The sequence below is a fragment of the Sturnus vulgaris genome, chromosome Z (genome assembly GCF_052056855.1).
Source record: "Sturnus vulgaris isolate bStuVul1 chromosome Z, bStuVul1.hap1, whole genome shotgun sequence".
Classification (NCBI taxonomy): domain Eukaryota; kingdom Metazoa; phylum Chordata; class Aves; order Passeriformes; family Sturnidae; genus Sturnus; species Sturnus vulgaris.
Genome location: NC_142283.1, coordinates 43,374,656 through 43,401,517, shown reverse-complemented (window position 1 = coordinate 43,401,517; position 26,862 = coordinate 43,374,656). Strand labels below are relative to the sequence as shown.

General features: G+C 39.4%; 1 long non-coding RNA gene across 2 annotated transcripts; it reads left to right on the top strand.

Moving 5' to 3' along the window:
- Window positions 1–388: 388 nt before the first annotated feature.
- On the top strand, window positions 389–25,815 carry LOC148219825 (uncharacterized). 2 transcript variants are annotated; one of them, XR_015799638.1, is made up of 3 exons: window positions 389–1,055; window positions 1,200–1,462; window positions 24,676–25,815. It is a non-coding gene; the product is annotated as an uncharacterized LOC148219825 (long non-coding RNA). The 2 variants fall into 2 exon arrangements; XR_015799639.1 differs by lacking the exon at window positions 24,676–25,815 and adding an exon at window positions 3,323–6,302.
- Window positions 25,816–26,862: the final 1,047 nt, after the last annotated feature.

Sequence of the window (26,862 nt, the reverse complement as noted above, 5' to 3'; positions counted from 1 at the left end):
GAAGTTTTTAGGGGAGGGGAGGCTCCCGGACTCCCGGGACGGCTTCGCGAGCGGGGAGGTCACGCTCCTCGTGAGGGACAGAAGGGAACGAGCCGCTCTGAGAGGGGCCCAGGCGACTCCGGCCATTGCCCTGGTCATGGCCGAGGCATGGGGCGGGGGAGCGGTCCCGGGACCGGGGCCGCCGTTGCGCAGCCACCGCCCGGCCCTGGGCCCGCCAGTGCCGGTCCGGACGAGACCTGGAGTGTGAAATCTGCGGCACCGGTTTTGCTGCCGCGGAGAGCGAGGACAAAGGCATTCAGTCGCTTGAGAAAGCTGATGTCACCTTTGTAGGCAGGAGCGACTTTATGTCGCAGTTTCCATAGTAACGAGTGTTGTTTCGGAGAGGCTCGAGAGCCGCTGTGAGCAGGCCCGAGCCCGGGCCGTGTTCCCGGACAGGTGTGCCCGGGCCGGGCGGCGGGCGGCGCCGGGCAGCAAGCGCTCTTTGTCTCCCTGCTAGCCACCCAAAAGGGAAACACCGAGTCCAAAGAGCAAGAAGCCATTTTCAGGCTTCCTTAAAACAAGCTGTAAGTAAGCAGAGTCCGGAGTTAGCAAATAGCTTAGAATGGAAACTGAACCAAGACATTGTAAAGGACTGTTAATGCCAGAGGGGTAAGAGAAATGAGATCTTTCTTCCTTTGGAAAAACACTGAGTGATCTATCAGTTTCTCTATTTGCCAAACTCTCCTGAAAAGGATCAATTGGAATTTTGAAAAAGGAAGAAAAGAACAGATGGTTTAGAATGGTTTACTGAATTGAATTTTAAAAATACCTTCTCCTGCATCCCTGTGAACTAGAAAGGCCAAGGGCTCTTTGCTCTTACATGGAAGGATCCTGAAAGAGGGAAAAAGAGCCAGCTCACCAAGACAGTCCTGCCTGAGGGTTTAAGGCACAGCCCAACTGTATTCATAGGTCAGCTGGCAAAGAAATTGGAGAACTGGAGAAGTCAGCAACTGAGAATTGCTTCATCCAACCAGCAGCCAAGAATTGCTACATCCAGCAGTTGCATGCAACCCCCTGTAAGTTTGTTCTGTGAACATCAGTGACATGTACTCTCTGCCATGTTACTGAAACAGGGTAATGTTATTCTGAAAATGTTTGCTGTCAGTCATAGTATGTCTCTGTTCCCAGCACTAACTGATAATGTATCTGACTGTTTGCAGACCGTGGAGGAAGCCTATTCCAGCAGACCAGACCTGAAGGATGTGCCAGACTGAGAGCTGTGTGCAGATGAGAGCAGCTTCATCAAAGATAGTAAACAGACTACAGGTGATGCAGTGACAACCACGAAGCAGGTAACTTGGCAACCAGGCAATAGGCCTTGCCATCAAATGTATCAGCTCACAGAGCTGAACTGATCACATCAATGAAAGATCTAGAACTGAGAAAAGTCATCTGAAGGGAAGAAGACTGGCAACTATTCAAGGTAATGGAATAGAATACATTGAACAGACCTGTGCACTGCTACAGAGTATTTGGGAATGTAGTGAAACAGCTTTTATGCATTGCAAAGCCCAGCAAAATAAAAAATAAACAACTCCTAGATTTAAAAAAAACAATCATATGGCTGATGAAATAGTAAAAGGGGCTGCAGAAAAAGCCATCTTAATAGTAGTTCCACTAAGGAAAAGAGGATTTCCAAAAGGAAATCATGTTGTCAAGGTTTGCCCAAAATGTGATCAAAAGGACTATCAGTTTTCTGGCACAAAGGCTGAAATCAAGGGAAGTAAATAGACTATTGCACCAGGAACAATGCAAACATGGGCAAATATGTTGTTTTAGAAATAACAGAAGCAGATAGTCTAGGAGATTATTGGCAAATGGATTCTACTGAGTTACCAAGCAAAGAAAGAATCAAGTGTATACTGGTGTTAGTTGACACCTTTAGTGGATGGTCTGAGGCTTACCCCTGTCGCACTAACACAGCAAGGGAGATGGTGAAAGTTTTTCTCAATTATGAAATTCCAAAGGTTTGGGTTTCCTTTGGGGTTGGTCCCCCAGTGATTGGGGAACTTAAACAAATGTTGGGAATTGTTTGGGATCTGTAAATTCCCTACTCACCCCAGATGAGTGGTGAGGCTGACTGTGTGAGTAAAACGCTCAAAATACAGGTAAGTAAAATCTCAGAAACATTTGTGACATGGGTTCAAGTCTTGCTGATAGCCTTGCTTAAAATCAGCATGCAGTCAGGGAAGAACGACAACACGAGTCCTTATGAAATCTTGCATGGCAGGCCATATCAAATAGTATATATTATGGGAGAAATTTTTATGAAGGGGAAAATTGACTTACAGAGGTATTTAACAGTGTTTTAGTTCACTTTACAGAAGCTCCAGAAATTTATCTGGACATATTTGCCCATCTGTTCCAGCCTAGAGACTGAGTTTATGTTAAATGGAGAGATAATAATCTTACAAGCTAAGTAGAAGGGGCCATTCCAAGTCCTGACTACCCTCATCAAAACCAGAGGTGCTCACAGAGAACCCTGATTTCACTGCTTCAGAGTTAGGAAGACCTCTATTCCTGAGGAAAGTGGAAAACAGAGACTGATTCAAATTAAGATGATGTGATTAGAAGGTTTTTCTGTGCCTCTTGTGGTAACCATTATTCAGATTTGGCCCTAAAAATTTTCATGTAGCTCTAGTCCAAAATATATCAAAAAACTCTTCATAAGAACAACTTGCCAAGGTGGTATTGGATATGAGAATCTGGCCTGTTAAATTGTGTCCCTAAATAAAGATCCTGTGTCCATAGGACTCTGTCCATAGGACTGTGATTCCTAATATAATATTTACGAAACAGAATGGCTCCTAATTTCCTACTAGCCACAAAATCATTAACACTAGCTGTTGTTCTTAGGCAGATCAGAGTGAAAGAATGTCTAAGGATTTAGTTAAAATTTGTAAGCAAAACGCATTCTACACCAGGTAGCTCTCAAAGGAGCCCACTGAACCTTTAGTATCTTTAACACCTTCACATCATGGTAACCAAACTAAGTCTGGATAAAAAAGTATTCATAGTAGTGGTAGTTCTAGTTGGCATCTGTGTAACAATCAGTGGGATGACTGGTTGTATAAACTGGTAGTACAGTTAAATATGGAGTAGAGACTAAACAAGATGGAGTCCTGTTAGTCTCTAAACAAAGGGGATAATGATGCCATTTAGGTTATGCCTTTTTTTCTCTTATATGTTCTCTGTATTTGTCACACATATATTTGTAACTCTGTAGCCTATTGTGCTAGTGACTAGTTTTCCCTGTACTTTTCCATGGACTTTCCCTAAGCAGAAATAGAAAACAAATTCCAGAGCTCCAAGCCCCAGGGGGTACAAGGCTCCAGTTCTATCTTGGTTCTTCCTGGGAAGCAAGGCCCAGAACAACTCTTGGAGATGCATTCTCATGGACAGAATACAACTGGTGCTGAAGGGGGGCTCCAGAGAAGGGACTTGACCTGGGGGTGAATTGGTCCTCCTAACTGGTGCTTTTTTAATCAATTATGCTGGTTTCCTAAAACCTATAAAATGTGCTCACCCCTGGGGTTGGGCTTTTGTGAACATCTTTCCATAACTGCTCTTGAAGGCCTTCATATAAAGATCCTCTTTTATATTATCTCCTTTGTAAAGTTATCTCAAGTTTCATTTCCACGCTGAGCAAAAGGCAACACAGCCAGACATGAAGAAAGAGATGTATATGTGTTAACTGATCCTCTTCATTTCGGCTGGAGTTGAGACTTCATTATTCCCTGTATCATTTTTAAGGTAGATAAAAACACAAAACAAAAAATAGTAAGATTTCTGCCAAATAATTTTTGGACTAGCACAGCGAAATGTTTTCCTGACAGAGTGCAGGTGTGTTATACTCAGTATTCTCAGAATTCAGTGTTATACTGAGTATTTCTCTTTGTCTGTAGCCAATCTGGGGCTCCCTGAGGAAAGAAGGAGGGAAAGCTCATCAGAGACTTAGTGTGGGTTATCTGGAACAAGTAGTCCTTTTGTGTTTCTTTCTTATATTGTAGTGGCCTTCCCTCTGTATGGAGAAAACCCATCATAAGTGTCCTACTGGCTGGGGTTTTTTGGAAAGAAGTGCATACTGCTTGGCTTAATATGTCTCATGTCATGTACTGACTGTGCTGCAGGAGACCCTTCTGGAAATCAGAAACAATCATAAAGCAAAACTTGTCGCTGCTTTTCTCAATAGAGAAAGAAGCAGGTTTCTAGAGAACATGCAAGTTTCTAGAAAACAATCAGAAAAAAATATTTATTTTTTACATAAACCTACCCATATACTGATAGAATCTGTAAGTTTTGTTCTGTATGGATGAGCTCCCTGTTGCTTTGCAAATTTTTTCTAGCATACCCAACAAACTACAAAGGAAAACACTGTAGAGAAAGGTTAGAGCCTGGAAAACCTTGTGAGAATTTAATTGTTCTACACTCTCTCCTCCCTTCTGGACCTTTGTCCTCCTGCGTGACTGCAGGCACGAAGGGAAACTGCGTAGCTCTTGTTTGGATGGGGGAGTGGAGAAGCACGTGGGGGTCAGTCATTGCAAGACTGCCTGGAGACCAAGCTAAGTGCACTGAAACCTTCCTCAAAACCAGTCAAAGGAGAAAAGAAATGAACTGCAGCCACAAAAATATAATATCCCTTCAGTGATTTACTTTTTGAAAATGTTTGCTGCTGGAGTGGAGCATTATAAAGTGGGTACCTGCTTGGCAATGTCGCCCTGCTCCTGCTCTATATGCTTCATTGCTTCATTTATGAAAAACTGACATTTGCAATGTAATTATTTTAAATTATTTGGGTTCTTTTATGTCTAAATGTGAACATTTTCAAAACACCTTTTTTCATTAAAATATATAAAGCAAATAAATGCAATATATTTTGGGCATTAGATCAGAAGACTTTAGTTAGGTCTCTTTTTCCATGTCACCTCCTAAGGGAAGTACACATAAAACTGCATAGTTTGCATGGCAAAATAAGTACAGCTTTTCATCATCAGTGGTTCTCAGAGAAAGCTTAGTTTTCTAGTGGGACACACAATCTTCTGCTGGATGGAGTTCTGAAAGCATTCTAGATGTTTCTCCATTAAATAATTGTGAACACAAGAGATATTCTTCTGTTGCCCTTGAAAAAGCTTCCTGAATGAGCTCCTGAGGAATCTGGGCTGAAGATTGCTTTCAGATTTGTAACAGATTGGTGTGTTTCTGAAGTACTGTATGTGTGTGCCTGCATTGTGTGTATATATGTGTGTGTGTGTGTGTCTGTGTGTGTGTGTGTGTGCAAGCATAGCTACAAAAAAAACCTCATAGTCAAACATCAGACAAATGGAATATAGTATGTGTTTTGGCTTAGATTGGCAAAGAGGAAATTAAATGCTTCAAAGGATTATTAGGACATTCTAAAAATTGAAACATTTAAACAAGAATAGGAAAAACATGAAGCAAGACAAGAAGATGAAAGAGAAAAGGCATGCATGTAAAACCAAACAGAGCAGATAAGTGTCCTGCTTTCAGACTTCAGTAAACTTTCAGTGATTGGAAAACCTAGTCTTGACTGGCTGCCATATACGACCATTTTAAGACATGTAAGACTTTATAACCCAAGAAACACCTCAGATGCATTATTTAGCACTTTTCTCAAGTTCCCCTTTTCTCCTTCTAGTGCTAGCCTTAATATATTTCTTATATATGGACATTTTTCTCCTATACACTCCCTTCCTAATTTTCATAATACAGGGATTTAATTCAAAACCCACAGCTATGTTAGGAAGGAGCTGGAAGCAACAGCTTCTGGGAAAGGGGAGTAGGAGTACTCTGCCCCCTAGAAAGAAGAAGGGTCAATTTGTTTTTTCCTGGCTACTACAGAGCAGTTTTTGTTTTGTTAGCAAGGAGGTGATACATCTAAAGCTTCCCACCTCCTTTCTTTTAAATGGTGGTGAAGATAATCTGGATTTCTTTAGTTCTCTAAATATCTTCAGCTAAAATCCTCTGTCCTTAAAATTGACTCCAAAAATTACTCTAGAACCTCTGGAATTACATGTTTTAGCAAGCATAGACAAGATTGATTATGCTCTTAGTAAGCAGCAGGTAGCTGATAAGAAAATCAAGTATTTGCCCTCAAACTGGGCTAACACTTGCCAAAGTAAGGCCATGACTTGCCAGAAAATGCTCAGAAGACAAAGACTACTGGGCCCTAGAGACTCTTAAGCAAGACCCTGACTTTTTTTCCCTTTTTTTGTTTTTTTTTTTTTTTTTTTTTTTTTTTTTTTTTGTTTTTTTTGTTTTTTTTGTTTTTGGGGGTTTTTTTTGTTTGTTTGTTTTTTGGGGGGTTTTGGGGGGGTGGGGGGGTTGTTTGTTTTTTTGGTTTGGGGTTTTTTTTTTGTTTTGTGTTGGGGTTTTTTTGGTTGGTTTTTTGGGGGGGGTTGGGGTTTTTTGGTTTGGTTTGGTTTGGTTTTTTTAGTTTTGGTTTTGATGGATTTTTTTGCAGGGGTGGGATGGGAGGAGCAGTTGTTCAGACTTTTTTCTTACCTGCTAGTACTCTTTTGTGGATGGTGTATGATTTTAGCTTATGCTTCTGCTAAACAGCCCTCGGTAGTCCAATTTATAAGGTAGGCCTGGAGAAGCTTTAAAATCAAATCCCATTATGATTAACTGGAGCGACACTTGATTTTCATCTAAACAGCCATATCTTTTGACATGAGTTCCAAACATCTTCCCAAAATATCTACATCCAGTATACTTCAGACCCTTTAGAACATTACTGCACACAGATTCATGTTCTTAGTTTAGCATGTTTTTCATACCTTTATACAGCTGGTTGAAATATTTTTCTTGGAAACTAGTTATCTAGGAAACATTTCTTTTATGTGGATGGTTCGTTCTAAAAGTGAACCTATATGTTTGTAAACATAAAACTTTGCATATTTTTTCTGGATGACTTAATAAAAAGTAAGCCTTCAAGTTACTGATACGTTGTTTATATCAACTATTATGTTTGTTTTCTATTCATAGTTCTTAAAACACCTTGTTTTTATGGTTTTTGCAATTTTATTTTCTCAAGCTTGAAAACAACTGGAACAGATCATGGCAGTGTACTTAAGCTATATGGCAAATATGGCTCTAGTGCCTTATCCTCAGGAATTTCTTCACTTGCAAATAGCAAGTTGTGCTAGGGAATAAAATGTTCTGGCCAATTACCCAAGCCATTTTGGATTTTGCTCTCCTTTGCTTAAAAGACAGTGAGACTGCAACAGAACAACAAAGTTTAGACCCTGTCCACAGTCATTTTAGAAAGGTAAGTTATTCGAGCAGTTGAGGTTTTTTGATCTATTTCTATAATAAAGAAGGTTGGGTTTTTTTCATAGATTTTATAAGGAATTGCTCCCTTCATCTGGTGTTTTGTGCCTAGGTGTGGTAAACAAACTCTTGAATACTGAGTTTTTCTGTCACAGGTACCCCTTTTCCCACCTTTGGTCTGTATTGTGCTACCACCACACTTCCCTGTCACTGATGTCAGCAGCAGCTGTGCCATATAACTGGGACTATAAGGGTACATTTTTACTACATGAAGCAGATGCTCTTCTTTATTTAACATTGATTAAAAACCAATCTGTCTTCTAAGTCTTCCCATCTGCAAAACACATAGGCTCAGGAAGTACGGCTGGGATTTTGATTAAGTGCATGTTTTCCTCTCCTCTTCTTTTAAAGGTATGAATGAAACATGAGGAAAATGACACCCAAACTTCCGTGGTGTGTGAAAATTTTTAAATACTCAGCCAACTTCTTTCTTTCTTTTTTTCTTCTTCAGCCGTAGTAGATTATTTCTTATATTTGTGTTTCAGTAGAAACAGGAAGCTGATGAATCAAATGTCCATAGGGATTGCCCTTACGGATATTTCAAAGCTGTTGGTAAGAATGAGGTAATTCACCTAAAACCTCAACTTTTGAGGTTTGGTGAAGAATGCACTGCTGAAAAGGCTTCAGAGAACTTCAGAGGAAGTCCCCTGGCTGGGAAATGGTCACTGAAATAATCGAGTGATCTATAGTCACAGTTGCTCTAACTGCAATTATTAGTCCTTAACCACATCCATTTTACTGAAAATGTCCACCTCCCTCAGTGACTTCATTAATGACTAGGAAAAATATTGTGGAGAGCATAATTTGTCTTCCAGGGTCATCACAATTTTGAGACAATTATTCTTATCTTCCTGAAAGGGAGGAGACAGCTTTAAGAGGGAGTGCAATTTCTGCTGTGCTCTATGTGCTGATCTGGCTATAGACAGTATTTGAAGGAATTTTGCTGCATTTTCTTGGCTGAGTGCTAGCCTAGCTGAAGGATGGGAAACTGCATGAAATAAACTGGGATTTTGTTACAGGCCCAGGGAATGCAAAACCTTGAAATCCTAGTCACAAATGTATTTCGCATGGATAGTTCTCTTACTCCATGCAACCAGTCCTGTGCATGTATTACACCATAATTAAAAGTCAATTAAAAACAGCTTTCCCCGCAGTTTACTTGACACTTGCGCTGTAAAAACAGGAAATTGAATTGCATGGTGAAAAATACTCAGTACAAAAGTTGACATGAGCGAAATAATTTATGAAAAAACTTTCATGAACAGAATTGTGGTTTTTTTACAGTAAAAATTTAAGACCCATAGTTAAATTCTATGCCTAAATAACAGGTAAAATAATAAGATTATGCTTAGTTTGAGTAGTTTTATCTTTGGAGTAAAGGTAGTAAAGGATGTTTTATATGAGCTATTGCAACAAAACCAACATTCAATAGGGGAAAAAGAAGACTAGAATAATCCAGTTGTGCCATTAGAGATGATCTAATTTGGAGATTCATTATCTCATCCATAGGCTTGGTAAAATACACCTTAAAGACATCAAATCCCAGGTCTGATACATCAAGTTCCAGGATCAGCACATGAAAACAATGAACTTGTGGCTTCATCTTTCTTTCCCTTTCTTCAACAAATGTAGAGAAGCTGAAAGTCTGGGTAAATAAGGGTCAGACATATCAATTAATTTAGGAGGAAGCTGTTTGCAGTTAAAATATGAAAAATCCAAAATGGTGGATGTATTTGTGTTTAGTTAAAAACAGAACAAAGGTGGAAACCCAGCTTGATTTGTCTTTCGATTTTAAAAATGAAAATTGTCTAACCTTTTTTTAAGGTATTTGAGTCATATCTTACTCTTTACTATTATTTGAGCTTTTTGGCTTTTTTTTCTCTCTTGTACAATGGCATTATAAATTATGGGAGAGTACGCCTTTTGTAAAACTGCAATATGATGTAAAATTATGAAAATATATTATACAGTTCAAATAAAAGAACCAAGCATGAAATCAGTGGAGAACCTGTCCACAGACATGTTTTCCCATATGAATGCAACAGATAAAAAATGTAATAAATTCATTCATCTACACCCACTTTAAATATCTGAGCTGATCAGCAGTTTCACTGATGTGCGGCCAGACTTTGAAGTCTATCTTAGCTCTCTGGAATTCGACCAGCCACTTTCCAGACCATATAATGCATTGCAGATCTTTCCACATTATGTATTCCAGATGGCCATATTCTTTGTGCATTTTGCCTTTCTTGTTTAGGTTACTGGGGTGATTTGGGAATAAAACTTGCATGCTACAAAGTGACAACTGACATATCCTTATGCTATCATGCTGCTTAGATACTGATGATGGACTTTAATGAATGTTTATGAAGTTTGGGGTTGTTGTTTTTTCTCTCCTCCTTCAATCACCTTTATGCCCCCGGATAGTGAGAAACTGAATGTGGCAGATTCTTCATGCATCACACATAAGGCTTGAGTTTCAGAGGTGCAAGCACCCACAACTTTACATGAAATTAATCATAGCTGGAAAAACTTAGCATCTTTTGTAGATCAAGCCACTGGTGAATGCAAGTTTCTCCTAGTATTTGCACAATAAGAAAAGCAGTCCATAAATTAAATTATCTGAGGCCACCAAGCTTACTGTAGGGACGGATTATCTATATCATTTCAATCTTCTGCCTAAGGTTGAATTCAATCATTCTCACAGGCATCAGCAAGATCTTATCCACTGCCACCCAGAAAATAGCAGATAAGCAGCCAAGTAATATAAGGATCTTGTTCTCCTGGAAGGATCTGAGAACACTGTACACCTTGGGAGATATATCTATGCCATTTTTCACTCAGACCTCTATATGGATATTCATCTTCCACTTCATATTGTCTGTCTTTCTACATAGACCTGGAACAAAGCTTTAAGTTTCCTTAGGCTACGTTATTCTCATCTTCCTGCCCTCGCTTTGCACTCATGCACTCATCTCTCATTCCTTTCTTGAATCTGACAAGTCTGAAGAAGTTGGAATGCACTTGAAAAAATGTAACTCCAGAAACCAGTACTTGTTCCATGCTTTACTATACTACAGTAAATGAAAAAAAAAAGGCACAGAACTATGAAAGGCCTTAAAGGAACATAGATCTGAAACCTACACACACCTAGGTACAAGCATAGACGAAACTGTCAAATGTTGTCAAGAACAGAGGTTATTAGAAAAAAATGTTGTGGAATATCATCTATAACATAATGCCACAAGTCTTGTTCAGTAAAGAGATGAAAATATCATCATTCTAGACAACTTCTGTGGTTTCCATGCAATGCCTCACACAATATCTCTCTTCAAGAAAATATATTTCTGCTAGAAGAACGAGATAATTGCAATAACTTGTTTCATATTGGTACTCAGTTAATGCCATCTGGAAATACAGATGTGGCCAGAAAAAAACTGTGTTTTTTTTCAAAAGGATATTTATTCTTTCTGCCACTTACTATGTCCACCAAAGCTTGTATCAGTATTGAAGAAGTATAAAGTGCAAACTTGTAGTGGGACATGGAGTAAGAGCAGATTTGTCAGGGACACCAGAACCTATGCTGTTTTCTATTTTCCATCATTTTAAGTTTTTACTTTGCAATATGCCTTCTTCTTTCGAAAATTTCATTACTGTCCCCTACCCTACAAAAAACGATGGCCTTTTAAAATTCAAACTGATGAAAATTGATTTTCCAAATTATTAGGTTCCTGGCACAGCAAATGTCATTTAGGTTGTAAAGACAAAAATAATGGAAAACAAACTTCCCCACATATGACACCACAGTGAAACCTCTGCTTCCCTCTGGCCTGTGGCTACTGTCCAGCCCCAGAAATGGCACTGTCTGATATAGGTGATTTGTGACTATAGCCTGATGCTTTTTACTGGGATGGGAGTAGCACGTTACCTCCAAACATGATTTTCTGTCTCCTGCTGGAGACATTTCCCAGCACTACCTCAGATGCCTGGTGGCTGCTCTCTTGGCCTCCTGGTGCTACTGTGAGAACCAAGTGCACACTAGGGCTCCAGTTTCCAGGAAAATTCTGTGGCAAGGTGTTGGCATCACAAAGGTTATTGGATGTCCCCCAGAAGTAATGGGAAGTAATGAGACTATTTATCCTGTGGTTTTCCTGAGTGTCCAGGAACTCTCCCACACCCACTAAAAAGGGGTTTTTTTAGCTCTCCATGTGCTCCTCTGGTACATACCAGAGGACAGACATGCTACAACTCTATTTGTAGAGGGATAGCATGGCTAGAAAGTGAAATAACAATCAAATTTCACCCCATACACTGTTGTTTGTGCGCAGATATTGCACAATTGTTTCCTTAGCTGTTGTATTTGCAAATAAGTTCTTCTGTTTTTATTCATATTCCTTCTATAGCTCTTTCCATTTTCACTGTATTCACAAGGAGTACTTCAAACCAGAGCAAATTAGGAACTCTCTGAATGTGGTGATAGAAAAACAAAGGCCTTCCCAGTACATTTCAGTGGTTAGTGGGGTTTTTGCCAGCACCTGTGACTGACCAGCTGCTAGCAAGGAAGAAATCCATGAAGCTGAAGAGTGCTTATTCCATGTTCCTTGACTCTTTGCACTCAGAATAACAAAGTTCAGCCCCAAAGACCATGTTTTGTTTTCTGTGTTTGCTTACCAAACAGGAAATAAGGCTATTTTCATATGTGCCACAAGATAAACCATCAAATGAAAATAAAACCTCCTACTTTAAAAGAGGAAATTGTTGCATAAATCTCCAAAAATCTTCTTGCTCCCTTCTTGGGGTTAATGGTAATTTTTTAATTTAATGCTCAAGAGATGTGGCTCTTCAGCTTTGCTCTATTCTAAGTCACTGTTTCTCAGCTTAGTTTTTTGGGAATGAAAACAATTCTTCAGTAAATTTTTGTATTCCTACAAACTGCCTCTTATCCCTACTATTGTGAGAGAAGGTATTGGGAGGTAGGTACCTAGCCTAGCTCCTGCAGTTCTTATGCTGCTCATGCTCCTATTTTTAATATCATTATGTCCCCAGTCTGTTTCGACACACAATTGCAATTGGAATGGAGATCCTTATATCTGCCTTGGATTTGTTTTTTCAGCCTAGTGCAGCTGCCACTGTCCCATACACAGCTCCCAGCTAAAGTAGGGAAGTGGGTAGCAACCAGTGATTCACACAGACACAACGTGAGCAAAAAAGAAAAAAAAAAAACAACAGTACAAATTACATTAATTTTATTTGCTTATACAAGCAAATACTTATTTTTTGCATTACTACCATCAGAATAGCCAAGTTGAGGATATATTCAGAGCTCCAAGTGATGAGTCACAATGGTTAACAGAGTTACCATCTCTCCCATTTTACAGCTGATTGAAACCAGTTAGCTGATTAAACCCATCAGCTCCTGCACCCTCACCTGGCCTGTGAGTGCTGTCTTTGATCCACGCAAGCCAGCAGCCCATCCACAGCCATGTGGCTGTCAAAGCTCGGCCACCCCTGCCCCCAGAGGACAGGAACTGCACCACCTCTCTCAAGCAATGTCATTCCTGCTAGCAACTCGGACCCTCATCTTGGCAATGCCCCTGGGAAGGCGATGAAGTGTTACTCTGAAACACAACACAAAATTTCTCTAGGTCATGTAAGAAGTTTCTGTTGCAAGCAAAGCAAATGCAAATTTCTCACATCCATCGTGTAACACTGTCTCTGTAATTAATACATTTCTTTAGTAGCTGGATTGGCCTTCAGTGCTGAAACATCAGCTGCTTGGGGAAAAGAGTTTTATATATCATGCTCTGAGTCAGAAAGGATTGAATTCCCCTTCATTGTGGGCATCACTTCTATGTCATTCCACTTATTCCAAGACAGTGTAAACTGTGATGGAAAAAACTACTCTGTTTAAATTATGTTGACCTTATTGTGTTTTATAACAATTAACCTTCAGCTGCACTTTACCTACAGTTTTCCAGCCACCTGATGCTGGGAAATCAAGGCTGGCACAGAATTAAGGGCCTTTCACTAGTTAATAGGGCCTGATTTCAATCCTAATTAAATGTCTTCCAAACTTTCCATGTTATTCCAATGAAAACAGAGTAAGTTACCTGGCAAAAAAATGTGACTTTTATATAGTTGATATTTCATTTACTGTTTATCCTGAAAGGCATCAAGGAGAAACCATGCTAAAACTGAGAGTTTATACCTTTATTTAAAATCTGTGGCAAGGTCTTTGATTTGCTGTTGACAAAATTTCCAGGATCCCAAAAAGTATGACTTATGACATTGCACAAAGTTAAGCCTTGCTCTGTTGCCTTGAAAATATCTGAAGGTCTGTTCCTCTGAATGGTTTCCATACACAAAAGTTCAGATGTTGTCTATCATATTGAGAAATTGATTTCACAAGGCATCTCTACTAGAAACAAAATAACACCAAGACTTTGCCATCTTTTTTCCTCAAACTGTAAACTCTAAGACAAGAATTTTATGAAGGGCCTGTACATGTGTGTGTCCCTTCTCCTACGCACCTATGCCCGTCTCATAGACCTTCAGCTCTCCAAACCCTTAGCCCTGTGTTTGACACTGGCAAAATAGTAGTATAATATAACTGGTATAATAGTTCAGCATCTTGTGTCTCTCTCTAGAGTATCTTTAGATCCCTGGTTTTCCACCTAGAAAGCAGGGGAGCTGCATAGGCAGTCTGTGGATGTGAGGCTAGGGGTGAGATATAGATGTGCATCCACAGCAGATATGTAAACCTCAGAGTTTCCTCCAGCACTGGCTGCAAATTTGTAGGTAGGTAAGAGTTTTCTTAATTCAAGTGTCCTTGCTTGAACAGTTCCATTATTACTGATAGGCTTGCTGCTGCTTATTAAAGAATAAGCCCATGTGGTCACAGTGACATATGCATGCCCTGGACTTTCAGAGGTATCTTAATGCGCATAAGGAGACCTGGTGCTTCAGACAGTGCTGTGCCTAGAAATTCCAGTTTGAGATTGGAACACAGGCCTGGTCTACGGGTAGTGTGCTTTGCTGTTTAAGAGCAGAAGTAATTCCATAAACATAAAGAAAAGAAGAAGGCATAGTGCTAAATATAAACCGTACAAGTTATTGCAGACTATGCTGCAGTAATCCAGTCTGTTTGGAAAAAAAGGGGTGTGTAGAGGGGGGATAAATGGTACTGACAAATGTTTACATACCAAATCTGGAGTATAGGACCTCTAAAATGCATATGGAGCTAAGTGATCTGAGATCTGGTGTTACATGTGTATCAGTCAATTCAAGAGTCAGGGATCCAGTGTAAGAAGGAAATTACTAATCAGTTCTCTACAGTCAAAGACTGTTTTCCAGTTATAAAAATCTTATTGCCAACATAAGGATGTCAATCACAACAGGGCATAGTCTGTGAGCAGCAAATTTTGTACACCACCGAATCTTTTTTCTTTCCATATCACAGTCCCACTGATGATACTACTCAAATTTCAAATCAATGTATGCCAAAAAATCCACATATCTTAGAAAATGCAGAATTCATGCATGAATTCATGCATGCATGAATGCAGAATCTTATTTATATATTATTTTATAAATCCTGTGTCTATGATAAGTAGTGATTGACAATTGTCAGGCAGCTGGGGACAGAAAACATTAGCAAGCTTTTTTTTCCCTATTGCAATAAGAGGCTGAAAGGTTGCAATGGCTCTTTCTAAAACAAAAAGAAAAAAAAGGAAAAGTTAAATATTTAATATCCAAGATTAAAAAGTAAATTAGCTGAATTCAATGTGTTTTACTGTCAGGAGATATGTAGAGATACAATGACAATGATGACACTGTATTTAACACGTATGATATCTTTCAGATATAACCAAAGCCATGTCTCCAGAGAAGCAGAACAACAGTTGACCTTCAGAGATACTGCATAGCAAGAATACTTGTCACAATTTTGAAAAGGGAAATTAGGGAAAAAGGAATAATTTCCACCTATGCCACAGAAAGCTCTAGCCTCTGGTATTGATTTCTGTGTTGAAGGCTGTGTTACAGATGAAACATTTCAAGGACCCTACTAAATGCTGGTAACCTGTCTACAGCTTCAGAACAGTTTTCAATATGTTTATCCATAAGGGAAGGTACTATTTTGGAGGAGACTTTGTGAGCCTGGACAATTTGGAGCCATTCCTCTTCTTCTTTCCCAGCATCACCAAGGGGTTAGACAGACTATATCCCTGCCATATTAGTGTTCATATATAGATTACAGATACTGCACACAAATTTGTCCTGTTCTTGTTTGAAGCCTTGCTGGTGCTACCTGCCTTCTCACCCTCCTCTGACAGCAATTTCCAGAAGCTCATTGTGTGCTCTGTAAATGAATACCTTTTCATCTGACTTAAGGTGATCCATGAATGTCATGGAGTGTCCTCTAGCTCTAGCAGTGTGAAATTGACTGGACAGGATCCACATATCCAAGTTATTCGCTACCTTTATGATTTTATAGATGTCTCATATCATATCCCAGCTCTCTCCTTTCTGCTCCAGAGTCACAGTCCTCCTAAGCTCTTCTGCTAAGACTACTGCTCTGCCAAGCTAAGCATTTTGCTTTCCCTCATGTGTGCTTTCCAAATATATTACACCCCTCTTGTGCTTCAGAGATTGGCTCTGAATGCAGCATTACAAGGTCTTATTAGGTGCCAAAACTATGTCCTCTGCCATTAGGATTCTTCTTGTTGATGCCAAATATAGTTTTGGATTTTTTGGGGTAGGTGAGAGGGTTCACTGAACTAAAGTAGAGGAGGGACCAAAGCTGTATCCAGAGACTTGAGGGTTTTGGCTGCAGAGAATTAGCAGAGTTCAGAAATTAGCATTAGTTCAGAACGGGAGCAGAGAGCTGATGAGAATTATGATTGGTATGTCTGAGGACATAAATAAATAGTTGCTTATGTCAAATGCTTGTGTACGACAAAGTAACAGCTTTGAGAGAGAAAAGAAATCAGTATCAGTTTTTGTTCTGCATCCTGGTAGCCCAAAAGCTGTTAAGTAATTGCTTTGCAATCTCTTCTGAAGAGGAGCAATGGCCTGGACAAAGGGCTGCTGCTCAGTAGCCATGTTTTTCTGTGGATAGTGTTTATTGGCTTCAGACTGACATGTTCTAAGGTGAAAATTAGAGAAATAGATGCCTTGATCTCTAAACTTGGATTTGGTTTTGTTTTCCTTCATGTGAGACAGCACATTTTTTTCAGCACATCACTCAAGTAGCTGACTAGCTGGCTCACTTGCTTAGGGTGAGTTTTCAGTGTCTGGGAATGTCCTGATGACATTAGTGACCTGTTAGTGGCCAAAGATCAGAAATTTGATGTTCCTGCTATAAGATCGCTCACAGTCAGATTTCCTGGCTCCTTGGAAGAGGCATAGTCACCACTTCTCCATGCCTCCTAGATGGTACTGCATGAAAGCAGACTATCAGAACCCCCTTGAGCTCCCATTCAAATCACTGAAGTGCACTTTTTGTAAAAGCAGATTTTCGTTAAAAAACACATGTCCCGTATAACAGCAAAACACTTTTAGCAGAACTACTGAAATGCTGATTATGATAGTATTTCTTTCAGGAATGTCCTTTTTACTTGAATTTCTTTGTAAGTCCCAAGAAGTCAGTGGGATTCAATTACAATTTGCTATGGACCTAACGGTGTTTGGTAAATCTTGTGGTTACATGACACACAACTCATATTCTCATTTATCATTCACATATTTTTAAAATCTATTTCTCATCAAAACCCCTCCATTACAGGTGCACTTCAGGAAAGGCAGCTAATAATCTGACATGATTCATATAGTGAAGACCTGACACCTCCAGCCATTCTTTTCAAGTGCTGTTGGCACTGGTTAATATTTTCCACCTTTACTTTAGGTAATTTCCTAGTTTTCTATAGACAAGAAAAACATTTCAATGACACCCACAGCTCCAAACCACTACTTAGCACATAATGAACTAATTTAAACCAAGTCAATTTCATTCCAATTTTCTGCCATGTGAAACAGATGCTTTTTGCCAGAGCCAAAAGCCGTACATAAAGAACAGTAGCATATGAGCACATTCCTAACTCTAGGTGTAAATCAAGCGTACATAGTACTATATTTCAAACAACATTTAGAATAAAGTAAGAAAATGTATCAAATTACAGGCTTAACCACTCTGTGTTTGCTATTTAATTCCAGATTGCTTCCCAGATGTAAAATTTTGGTTTTTTGTAACGTTTAGTTCACTTGTTTGTCTTGGTGACGAAAAGAAGATTCAGTGGCTGCTTATTTTGTTTGTAGTAGAAGTGTGGTTTTGTACTAAAATATTTGTTACAATTTGATGAAACTCTCAATGTCCACAAGACTAGGCTGTTGAAATTCAACCTTTAACATAAACTACTGAGTAAAAATAGCACCTTTTTTTTTTACCTCAGTGCATCTTCCTCTGAAGCATCTAAGTGCATCTTAAACTGAGGCAATAACAACTGCAGCACATAAGACCACCTGTCTTTTTCTCTAGGACCCTACAAAAGCTGTAAATCCTCCGATCAATATATACATTAATGTATTTGCATTTCAAGCTTTTGTATATATTTTATCACCACACAGCATCAAAGGCAGGGTTTAGATCTCCTAACAAAGTCAGAATACACAATAGTATCTCTCTAATACTGCCACGTGTGGCTAACAATAGGACTGTAATAACAAGGTTCTGATTTAAAAGTCAAGACTCCATGTCGTTAAGTCATGGATTACACAGAACACTCTAACACAACTGCATGGCTTAGCAAAAAGCAAGTGCTAGCTTAGGAGAACATTTGACACTTTCAAGTCGTTGATGATGGACAAGGGTGCTCTCTTGTTGTGGTTCTGGGAAAAGGAGATAACTGGCTGCTGGGCACATTTTGTCTAAGCAAATACAGCAGAAGAGTCTGTCAGCAGTTTGAGGATAGTTGAGAAATGATTGCCTGAAGTGAAGAGATAGTGGAATTTTCTATATAGTGTTTTTGTATTTTTTATTAATCCACTGTCAGGTCCACATGCTTTTATGGTCCAGTTGCTGTCTTTGAGCTGCTATTGAATGGAGTGTGTAAGTGAATTCAGAGCCAAAATAGTAGGTAAAGCCACACAAAGCAAAAGCCTGAGATGTAGGAGCTGAGCACACCTGTCATGTTGAAAGGTCATTTAGACTAAGGAAACAAATAAAGAATCTTACTAGGAAAAAATACAGCATCTTTAAATATAGTAATATCTAGAATGATCTGTAATAATCCTGTGTGGATACAGTGTGAACTGTGACACCGTGATGGGCAGAAATGCAGAAGATCACATTCACAGATAACAACCTAATGTACGTCAGTGACCCTGACATCTGTGTACCTAGTAAGTAAACAACTTCTAGAGCACAGTATGAGCAGTACTGTAGAGACAACATTCACAACAGATGTGTTTCAGGAGTTTTGTTTCAGAGTAGCTCTGATCTGGTTTGTGCTAAATGTCCATTAGCAATGGGAATACATTCAACGTGCTGCTAAGTGATGTTTTCTAGTTTAGTTTAACCATAAGGGAATGTATTTTTTGTGCCCTGAGACCAGTCAGTGATCTGAAACTCCATGTGCTGGAGTGACTGGGAAACTTCCTTAAAGGCACTCTCTTAACTAAACCAAAAAACTTGTATTACCTAGTAGAACTAGAGCAGCGACTCCTTCTGTGGGCCAGTTGTTCATGTTGCTGCAAAGAGAACTAATGAGAATAATGAGAGCTGATGAGCTGCAGATAATTTCAGGAGACTGATGATCTCCTCATTGTTTTGGTTCCATGAAAATGTAATTCTAGTGATAGTGACTGTCAAACTCAGAAATCATTCATCAGCATATGCTTAGTATGTAATGCATATGTTAAATAAAAATAAATGCTATTTAACATGAATTTCATATACTCTGATGCAAATTGTTTCTCAAAACAACTTTGTGTCTGTATGGAAGTCCAGGTCAGAGAGTATCAGGTGATTCAAGAAGAGAAATCATACACATTTGTTATTTGTGGAACAGATACACTACAGATTCACTAGTAACCACTACCTGTGCTAGACTTCAAACTCTTCAAAGACTGAAAACCATATGGTGCATTGGAAATGCAGGAAAGGGTGAGGTGGAGCCATGGGCATGGCTGGGTACCTATGGCTAGTCTGCATGCGACTGAACTGTCCACTGGATGCCCCTCTTTCCACCTCTGTCACCAGCAGAAGACACAACAAATGTTTAATTGTAGTTCCAGCCAGACTAGCCAAGTAGGTATTTCACATTCCTCAGCACATTCGGGGAGCTTGCCCAAAAAGCAGGATGTTTTGGGCTTTTTTCAGCGTTCCAAATAAAAAAATGAAGGTAATTATTTCTTTGCTTTTTAAATGATACGGAATTTGTATCTAATTACAAGAAGTACCTGGAGGGTTTCCCATGGTTGTTTATGTTTGGTTTTTGGGTTTTTTTCTTCCTTCAAAAGGCTTTCAGCACAGCACCATTGTTAGAATACTTCCCTGAGGGATCAGCCTTGCAATCCCAGCTCTGGCAAGGGTCCCACAGGCTCTAACAAGTGCTCAACTTGAGTCTGTGTTACTGACTGGGACCTTGGTGAATAACTAATTTGGATAAGGGGAGTATACTGTATCTAATGGTCTTTTTGCTGGAAAAAAGAATGTTCCTGTTTCTTGAAACTATTCCATCTGCATTAAATTCACCTGAGAGACTTTGTGTGTTAAATACTTCACCTGATGTTCTTTAAATTATTACAAATGCTAGTACATGGTATTTTTATGTTTTATGTTACTAACAAGTATGAAAACTCATAAGAAAATGCTTCATTTCATGAAAATAATTTTGTTTCTGATTCTACTGATCTAATTTTTCATTTTGCTTTAGTCAAGGAAAAATCTTTTTAAAACATTCACATAATTCACATAAGAAGGAATCTCCTCCTTCACTTTACATTTGTACTCCTTAGACTGACCAACATCAGTAAGAGTCTTTTAAAACCTGCAGGTGTGAATTACTTCATTCTGAGTTCCACCTATTTCCCAAATATCTGACAGCTGATGATGGATTTGTCACCATTAGCAGATGATAGGGCACAAGAATTTCAGCAACTGGTCCTATAAATTACAGGATTACAGACTCATTTAAGTTAGGAAAGACCTCTGAGATCACTGAGTCCATTTGAGTGCATCAAATCTGAATCTGAGGATTCATGATTTCTGCAGGTGATTCCTCCACAGAAAATTCCTCCACAGAAAGCTTTTTACTGGAATATATCATGTAACACTGTATCTTATCTAATGTTAATGGGTCTTACTGCAGAAAATTCAAAAATTTTTTGGTTTTTTTTAACCTGTAAGGTGCCTCCCCAGAAAAGGCCACTGAAATAATCTGTTGGCGATACCTAATAACACACAGCTCTGGCACACTGTCAAACAGGAAGACAAACTAGAAGTTTAGTTAATTAGTCTATCAGGACAGGTATCAGGAAGGAAGGCTATAACTACTGAATACCTCCTTCTGTGGCTCAATCTCTCAGGGGACATTTGCCCCAGGGCAGGCTGTTCTGTCTGACACAGGCTGCTGCAGAACCAGCAGGAGTGACCGTGTGAGATGCAGTGAGGCACTTTGAGATCTTACAATGGGACGTACAGCCTGCTGCAGTTTTTCTTTTGTTGCTCAAACCTAACCACTTGACTGGGAAAGTTTTGATGCAATCTTTCATTTCAAAGATCAGGACCTTTGTCCTATCTCATTGAAAAATATGACCACAAAAGTAGCATAGCATTGCTTCAACATACACTACGGTTCAAATTTTTTATCTTATTAGTTTGATATTTTGCTAAGCAATGGAAAAAAACCTCAATATTGTTTACCAGTGATTTCATATAATGAACTATACGCACTTATTTTTCTTTCTGGAGTCCAGAAAGAAAGAGCTAAAGAAATATATTGACTGATAATATGGGGTTAGATGTTCTGTTTCCAAGAGAATGAAAGTCTTGAACATTTTATGACAGATTTTTAGGAATCTGCAACTGCACCAAAAATGACGAAGGCAGCAGACAGGGAGGATAAGAAACTGTAGATATCAGAGGTCATGAACACAGATAAATAAAATGCCAGTTAAACATCTTGAAACGCCAAGATGAAATTCCAAGAATATAACTCTGACATTGAAGTATTTCCTTCTTGAAAATAACGGGACATCTTTGCTTCTAACTACATACAAATGCAGGACTGCAATCTATAAAAATTATTATATGTCAGAGCTAGCGTTACATAAATCACAACCATCTCACTTCAGTCGGTTTTAAACCACAAAAAAACCCCCTAAGTCTATTTTGAAATATAATACCTTGAACTGAGCCAAGCTTATTGCTAATGCACTTATTAATAATCCTGTCTCCCTGCATATTTGGGAACATTCAGAGCCTCAGTGTTCCAGCTGGGTTGCTTCACATCGACTAGAAATATGTCAGATTGTATAGTCTGTGATTGGATAGAAACCTTTCACATGCATGTTTTCATTTGAACCCAGATAAGGATCACCCTTTTACAAAAACAAAATATGTGTGATTAGGTACTATATATTTCTAATTGCTCACCTTGGCTTAGCATTCACTGGAAGCAACTGAAGTGTCACATTAATTTTTGCAGCTGTCTTTGCAACCTTCTACCTATTTGGAGTGTAACTTTTAGGTGCACTTTTGAATGTCCAGAAACAGAAAAAAAAAATTAAAAAAGGCAGCTGTCAGGACAAACTCAGAAAGGTTTTGTACTTTCCAAGTCAGAGGTGGCACAGTTTAAATAGGCGTGTGATACTGAAGTCAGAAATATCTTCTCCCTTACAGGAAAGCTATACACACAAATGTCAAGTACATGCTAATTCTCCTGTAGCTCAGATCAGAGTTGCTCTCCTCAGTCTGCTTTAGCCTGACAGCACTTGCCCGTTCAGTTTCCTAATGAACCCCTTTATTCAGGGTGGGCCTGTGACACTTGCAGAATGTGGCATATTATTTTAGATTGTGGACAGATGTGCACACACCTTCCAAGAGGCCTTATCCTCCTCACTTCAGTCTGGATACGTTTGCCTTGCATCTTTGTCTCTATTCTCTTAGTTTTATTTCTATGCTCATAATCTGCTACACTTAGCAAATACCCTCTGCTCACCCTTACTTTTTGGGGCTTAGACTGTGACTTTGGATGCATCAGGAAAATCATCATTGTTCCTTTCTGGTGTCAGCAGAATAAGCAGAAGCAAGAGAAAATTAAGGAAGATGAAATTCTAAGATCTTATTTTCCTTTATTTGCTGGTGTGCCTCTGGGACAAAATCATAAGAGATGGACAGGAATTATGTACTGCACCAAGGGTTCTCATATCCTTTCTTGGGCAGGAGCAAAGAGATGAATAGAAAGCCTAGTTCAGACGACCCTCTGGCAATGGTGAAGCCATACACTACAGCACTTGCAGTTGTATTTGCTGCTCTGGCTGCCCAGCCCAGCTGGGGAAATCCCTTGCTGGCAGAATTGGATGTGAGAATTTGCTGGCTTTGCTCAGTCTCACAGCAGTGCTGTGCCCCCCGGGTGCCAGCAGAGTGGTCTTAGACACTGCTGGGTCATGTAGCTCTGCATCTGAAGGGCTCTTCATTATTAGTCTTTGTCCATGAGAGGAAGACATTGCTTCAGTCTGTGCCAGTTAACCCAGACCTGTGCTGAAGGCATCGTCGCTCTTCCCCCATTTCGTAATCAATATTTTGTGAGCATCGGCAGCTATGAATCAATGTGATGTGCCATGTTCAAACAAAATACAAACTTAGAAACCAGCCTAATTCAGGTAAGAGCTCTCTGCAATGCTGTAGGATACACAGCTCTTCTATGATCTCTTCTTTGTTTTAATGCTACATAGCTCTAAAACTTTCCTTTGTCTGAATTGAGCTTATTTGCAGGTCCAGTTCTGGATTCCATCCCAATTTTGTTTAGCAGCCAAAACTCTTACTTCTGTTGAGGGCTGTTCTGTTTCAGAGAGGACAATATGTTTGGACCTTTTACAAAAGGCTCCCTCAGATCTTTGCTCACGAAACTGTTCTGACACAGGGAATTTTTACTTTTAAACCTTTAGAAAAAACATTCAGCTAATCTTCTGGGCTCTGGTTCAGGAAAGAAACCTCCTAATGTTAAACATATGCCTTGGAATTGTCATTTAAAGCAAGGGATCTGAAATGTATGTTTCTACTAAAGGCTGCAATTAAATGTTGACCCAGATAGGAGTGCATTCTGGATTTGGGCATTAATGAGAATGTCCAGGGACAAACAATAGGTACTTTTTAGATTTGCATCAGCTTTACACCACCTACCATTTGCAGCAGCTTATGTCAGAACACAAGCACACACATATAGTGGAAGTTAAATAGTGCTTATACATGAAGGAAAGCAATGTTGTCTGCAAGGTAGTCAAAGGTGTGGCTGCACCTTGCTGATTACAGAGATTAATAGATTTTGGGCCTTAGTTCTTTAAGAACTTTAGTGTTCTTTTGGGATACCTAAGCCCTTTCAACGTTTACTGTATTTAAGGGCATTCAGTGCTTTGCAGGATTAGTTCCAGCTACACCATTTTGAAAAATATCTTTGTTACTTGGTGGTGATATGTGAAATTTGTAGCATCATTTTTTACTATTTTTATTCATGCATAGAGCACAGCCACCTCAACCGCATTCATATGTCTACAGCTGAGATGAAAACACATATTCTGGAGTTAAGAAAACTCACCACTTATGACTTTTTCATATGTCCTGCTTTGAAGGAAGAGTTTTAGAACACATTTTTGGGCTGTGTCTGCAAACAAGTAATGAGGGCAGTGTTTGCTGTGTACCACCTGTAGCAGTGGGTGCAGATGTTAGAGAGTTGGAGGGGTCAAGTCACTCGCTGGTATCACTTTTCTCAAAGATAGGAAAGGTTTCCCGAATCCTTTAACGGGAGACATTTGTCACATGATATCTCCAATGGTCTTCCAAATGTCAGCCGTAACATAACACTTTTCAACTAAGACAATAAATTGGCTTGAATTTGGCAGGAAAAAGACACCTGGCTCTGTACCAGGTCTGATAAGCAATAAACGAAACATAACCAAACGGGAGAAAAAAAAAATAAAAATTGGACGTCAGAAAAATCTACAAATTCCACGCTTCTGCCCCTGCCCCCTTCCCTATTAAGGGCTTTTTTTTCTCCGTTTTCTCATGAGGTGTGCTGATGGAAAACGTGGGTACGAAGCTCCGATAATTGTCCCGGATTCCTGAGCCCTCCGTCCTTCAGTGGGGCCAATAATGAAGACAGAGGAGAGAGGGAGGCCGGGATGTGCCTGCCTGCCTGGAATGCAGCCGGAGCTGAAAGCTGACACCAGCTCGCTGGAAAAGGACTTGCGAGCAAAGGCTGTCTCCAAGACAACAGAGTATTTTCCCTGTGATGCATTTACACAGTGGGGTTAAAGTTCTGTGAAAGCAACAGCTGTTGTAAAAACATTGTATTAAATATGCTTAGAACTGTAAAACGCGTGCTCCTCATGTTGCACTTTGCTAGAGAGAAATGTGGAAACCTGTGGTATGTCTGAGGGAGAGTTTCTGCTCTGTCAGAGGCTGTTTTATAAATGTCATGCTCCATTTTCAACCTTTTCCTGCTGAGATAGCTTCTTCTTCAGACCATTTTCCTCTAAAGCTGACTTTCAAGTTAAAAGCTAATGACTAAAGCATGACTGGGTCTACTCCTTGCTTTTACCCCTTTAATCGATGCCTTCTGCTTGAAAACTTCCACTGATATACGTGTGCTCTTGTGTTTGGACATAAGCTGCTGCAAATGAAGCTTACTTATCCTGATGCCACTCATATATGCGGCCCAGATATCATTTGCAGCTCAGACTCATCAACACTAATATTTTTCCATCCCTAGAGAGCAATCTCCTGCAAAGCTCTCCTGTTACTGACTTTGCTAAACTCTGGGGAGGAACTTTAGGCGTGTAAAATGGATAAAATGTTACCAGCTTCAAAAATGAGAGGCTGGCAAAACAACAAACTGCTTCAGAGCTATTCTCTCATTTTGCAATTCTTAGAGACTCATTAAACAGTTACATAGCAGGGCTGTAGGATGTCAGTTCCTGTCTTTAAATCCCTGCTGTACTTACAGAAAGTTAGATTTAGGAGACTGATATACTATGGCCTGGGTTTATTTATGATTTTCTGTTTCTGTTTCACTGCATTGGGTCCTCCACCCTGGATTATGTCTTTTCACTAGACATTTTGTTTCTTTTTTTTTTCCTGACAAAAAACGTGCTGGTTTTGCTTCTTTTCCAGAGGTACTCAAAATAAATAACATGTGAATATTTAGGGAATTTTCAAGCCTATGGAGTCTGAGCCCATTCAGGTAATGTGAACCTGCCCATCCCTAGTAATAATACTAATAGGAAATTACTCTTCCACCCAAATCAAGTTTCAACATCTGCAGATAGCTTGTCCTAATGCACTTGGCAATGACGCCAAGAAAAGCTTCTCCATCCTTCGCCTAGCAGCTGCCGTCATCACAACAGTCCAGCTGCAAGTGAGGTGGCTAAACAGTTGTGTAAAGCTGTTTGAGTGTTTTTCAGGAATCCCAGGAAAAAGAGCATGAGAGGAAGGTGTTTGCATATGTAGACTCACATGTATGCCAAAGAGGAGAGCAGGAAAATATTGCAATCCCACTCTTCCCCACCTCTTAAAACATATTCAATGAATTGAAATAATAAATGTGAAGATTAACTTTGACCATATGAATGTATGTGTGGGAAAAGCTTGATTTAAATATGTTGTGTTTTGGAAAAGAACATTCAAACATCTGCCTGAGCACATACATAGGAGTCAGAGAGAGATCTAAGTATCTGGGCTTGATTTAGTTCCATGTGCTTGAAGGTACAAACTTCACATATATTTCTACATCTGTTGGAACCCAGCAAATAGGAGTTATGGGATTTTACTGCTGCCAGAGTCCATGTATATAGGATTATACTGTCATCCCACTTCATGCTAGAGACTGGATCTTCATGTGTTGTTGAATTTTTGTCTGAAAACATAGGACTCATTCAACTTTAGTAGGAAAGGCATGCCTAAGCTGCTTCAGCAGTTTTGAGAATCTCAGCCTAAATAATTTTAACTGATCAGAAGTAAAAAAGTTATCTTACTCGAGACAGAGTCAAAATGACTGATTTCAGATGAGGCTTTGAATGTTCAGCACTCTTTAAATGTGGTTTCTCTAGGGACAAAACCCTGGGTTATCCAAGAAAATCCTCTCAGTTATGGAAACTAAACATCCTCATGAGGAAGGGTGGCTTACAAAATGCTCTTTCAGGAATTCATCTAGAGGAATCAGGTAGGTTGAATCAGCACCAGCTGGTGTGTGGGAGCAA